The sequence below is a fragment of the Panicum virgatum genome, chromosome 8K, assembly GCF_016808335.1.
Source record: "Panicum virgatum strain AP13 chromosome 8K, P.virgatum_v5, whole genome shotgun sequence".
Lineage (NCBI taxonomy): Eukaryota > Viridiplantae > Streptophyta > Magnoliopsida > Poales > Poaceae > Panicum > Panicum virgatum.
In genome coordinates this window covers 20,934,484-20,938,598 of record NC_053143.1, presented here as the reverse complement: position 1 = coordinate 20,938,598, position 4,115 = coordinate 20,934,484, and the positions used below count along the sequence as shown (strand labels likewise).

Below are 4,115 nucleotides of genomic sequence, written 5' to 3'. Positions count from 1 at the left end.
CTGAACGGTTTTCATAGTTGAGTGGTCAAAGATATCCGATTTTGAAGTTCAATGGCCAAAATCAAACTGTCTTGTATTTTCTTTCCTTTATATGGCCATACTACGACTAGGATCAAATATTTTCTCAACAGTCAACCATACCTACTACGGTCTTGTATGTATAGGAGAAACTTGAGAACTATACTTTAGCACATTAATATCACTACTACAAAGCCTGCCATAGCAACCGCCTCGTCACCGCCGGCTTAAACCAAATTGGTGGTGATAGTATATCACCGGCGATAACAGTGTGCATCACTGTCGGATTGTAATACGATCCGGTGACGATAGGCTGCACAGGCATCACCGCCGGCAACTCGAGGAGGCACCGTGCGACGCCAGGGTGCATGGAGGCATGGGGCCACGTGGCTACAACGTGAGGAGGTGTGGCGGTGTCAGGAGGCTGGGGGCGGCGTTCGGAGGAGGCCTATTATTCTATGAGATACGCGTGCAGTGCGTGGCTCATTTTTTAGAGCTCGCCAATTTATTAATTCAATGATTGATTTGTAGTAATCGTTTCCCCATGCAAGCTGGACCATCCGTTGTTACTATATAGGGTCTCTCTGGTTGCCTGGCTAAGAAGCTGGACGGGCAAGTGGTACGCAGGTTTCATACATCTAGTTCTCTGTACTACCTCCAAAGCTAGGCTCCAGCAATGAGAGGGAGAATCCGAAACTGGCTTGCTGGAAATGCGGGGATCCAACGTTTCCAACAAACCAGGTTTGCACAAACCTCCCTAGCTCAAGAAATCGGCTGCTCCCGCGCACGCAGCCGGCGGAGCGCCCACTCGGATGCCGCGGCGGGGCATGGTGTTCCCACACAAAGTGGCAGAGCTCGGCCGCCTGCCTCCACTCCACTCCTCCCTCCGCTCGGGCGCGTGCCTCCCTCTCGGTCCCAAGCCGGGCAGCTCGGCGCCTTCCCCGCCCGCACACTTCAGCGCCCACTGTGCCCCGCTAGCTTCAGAACCCTACGGCCACAAGCCGTCGCCCCTCACATCCGCGTCGGCTTGTCCCGACAATCCACCATCCTATGCGCGAGGTGAGCTTGGCATCCAATCCCAATCCAATCTAGTCTTCATCTCCTCGGCTCGTGTACTCAGATTTTATACTCATCATGCACTGAGATTTTTCATTGACTGTTTGATTGGTCGAGGACATGTCATTTCTTTTTGTTATGTTGATTTAAGAGGATTACATACAAATCGTGCGAGCTTTGAAGACCACCGAGCTTGAGCTGCAGAAAAAGCGATTAGTATGCAGAAGAGGTACGTCTGGTGGTGGGGTAACTTTGCCTCTGGTCTAGTCCAAGGTTACCGTATCACTGCAGCCAGCCAACCAAACACCACACATAGTCCAGCCTCCAGGCCATGCTAATTAAGTTATGCAAACCAATTATGACCTTATAGCATCTGTTTATCCAGTCTTGAGCCGACGAGGCTTAGTTTGCTAGCCAGACTAGCTCTAGCCAACAACCAAACACAACCATAACAACATAAAAGTAAGCAAACACAGACACTCATGGACAATCGATCTCTCGTGCATTTGCAACCGCAGAAATATGGCAAGCTCCTCGGCGGCACCCAAGTTCACGGTGCGCAGGCGATCGGCGGTGTTGGTGGCGCCGGCAGCCCCTACGCCTCGTGAGCTGAAGCGTCTCTCGGATATCGATGACCAGGCTGGTCATAGGGTCCAAATACCCGTCATCCAGTTTTACCGGAGGAACGAGTCCATGGGCGGCAAGGACCCCGTGCGGGTTATACAGGAGGCTCTCGCAAAAGCCCTTGTGCCCTACTACCCGTTCGCTGGACGGCTCCGAGAGCACGATGGATGGAAGCACGCTGTTGACTGCACTGGTGAGGGGGTTTTGTTCGTCGAGGCCGACGCTGATGTTCGCCTTGAGCACTTTTGTTATCCCCTATTGCCGCCCTTTCCGTGCCTCGAGGAGCTCATCTTTGACATCCCCGGCTCTTCTGCCATCCTTAACACTCCCCTCCTGCTCTTCCAGGTAACGTCTCAATGCTCGTCTTTCCTTCAACACTATTGAACCTGTCTTTAATTAGTAGGTAAGCAAAATGAATAGAATTTGTGAAATTCCTAATTCTGGCACCGAACAGCATATCAAACTTTAGTGGAAATCATGCCATTATTATATGTCTATTGTGCAGGAGACGCGACTTGCCTGTGGAGGATTCATCGTTGCTGTCCGACTCAACCACACCATGGCTGATGCACTGGGGCTGATGCAGTTCTTGAGTGCCGTAGCAGAGCTTGCGCGGGGTGCACAATCTCCGCCCGTGCTGCCGGTGTGGAAACGGGAGCTGCTGGAGGGGCGCAACCAGCAACAGAAGGCGCTGGTTCACGACAAGTTGGACGAGGTGCTGGGCAAGGGCAGTGACACTGACATCAAGGACAACACTATCATGCTTCAGTTAGATAATGCGGCGCTCTGCCACCGCTCTTTCTTCTTCGGTCCCCAAGAGATCGCTGCTATTCGAGCCCAGCTCCTGCCGGACCTTCAGAAGCGTGCCACAAAGTTCGACACTATCGCGGGATGGACATGGAAGTTCCGCACAGTGGCGCTTGCCCCGGACCCTGACGAGGTGATGCAGCTTGTGGTGTATGTCAACGCCCGTGGCCGCAACACCGCTGCGGGCAGCATCCCCATCGGCAACTTTGGAAACGCGTTGGCTACCCCGGTCGCCATATCGACAGCTAGGGAGCTCTGCACGAACCCCCTGAGCTACGCGGTTGAGCTGGTGAAGAAGGCAAAAAAATAGGTGGACATGGAGTACATGCGGTCAATGGCCGACTTCTTCATGCTGCTCAGGGGTCAAAGTCCGCCCTTCACCCCGGGCATGTACTGTGTGATAGACCAAACCAAGGCCGGGTTTCACGACCTCGACTTCGGATGGGGCAAGCCGGTGTATGCAGGGCCGGCAAAAGCTAACCCCTCCCCGTCCTTTCCCTGGCTGTCGAGCTACCACTTACCCTCCAAGAACGCCAAAGGGGAGGACGGCATCGTCGTGCCGATCTACCTGCCTGGCCCTGCTATGGATAGGTTGGTGCAAGAGATGAGCAACTGCACCCATCAGCGGATGTGATCCCCGCTGCACTAGCATCACGTATTCCCAGTCAGATCATCAGCGTTCTGAAAAATTCGCCGTGGTGGCAGGCTGGTTACGACCAAAACGAAACTTTATCTCGTCGCATACTCGCATGTGGATGGATTGCAGTGGTATGCTACTGTATGGTTTGTCTCAAGGGTTCTGTTTTCTTTACTCCGTGTTCTCAATAAAATAAATGAATCCTTCATAAGTTACTAACATTTCACGCGTGCGTTGTATAAAGCGGAAGGCATGTCGCTCTTGCGCTCATATCCTTTTACCGCTCATATCGTCTGAGAATTTATTAACATCCAAATCCAAATAGGGACACATACATCGAGTTGAACTCTATTAAATAAATTCCATTATCCAATCAAAATACAAAAAATAGCTAATGTCCAAACCAAATGCGTTAAATCCATGTCAAGTCCAACAATATAGAAAACTTCGACAGCATTATCTCACTATTTTTTTTGATAATATCAACCAAAATCTGTTGGAGAATATTCAATTAGTCTTAGTGTGTTACTCGGCACAATGGAGGTGCCGCCTCCGGCCCCGATGTGGTCCTGGCCGCGCGCGCCCTTGCCGTCCTCCAGTGCGGCGGTCGGAGGACTCTCCAGCGCGACAGAGGCTCACAGGCGGTGGGCTCGGTGGCGATTCACGGGCGGGCGGTGGCAGTGGCGAATCTCAGTGGGCAGCGGCGACTTGAATCGACACGGGTGGATGACGTAGTCTATTCAGCTCTGGGATCTTTTACAAAAAATGCGATTACAATGGGATGAGTGAGGGGGTTTAAGTGAAAAAAAATCACACCTCTATCCCCAGACTTCGGATCCTAATCCTGTGGTCCTGATTCATAGTTTGCAAGTCTGCACACATAAGCTGGTTTTTATAGGATACGCTGCCTTTTTCTAAAAAGCTAAATGCTATGCTAACCTTTTTCTACAAAGCATGTGTTAGCAACATGTAC

At 51.6% G+C, this 4,115-nt stretch overlaps 1 pseudogene; it reads left to right on the top strand.

Moving 5' to 3' along the window:
- The first annotated feature begins 1,596 nt into the window (after nucleotides 1-1,596).
- On the top strand, nucleotides 1,597-3,139 carry LOC120645550 (annotated as a pseudogene).
- The last annotated feature ends 976 nt before the right edge of the window (nucleotides 3,140-4,115 follow it).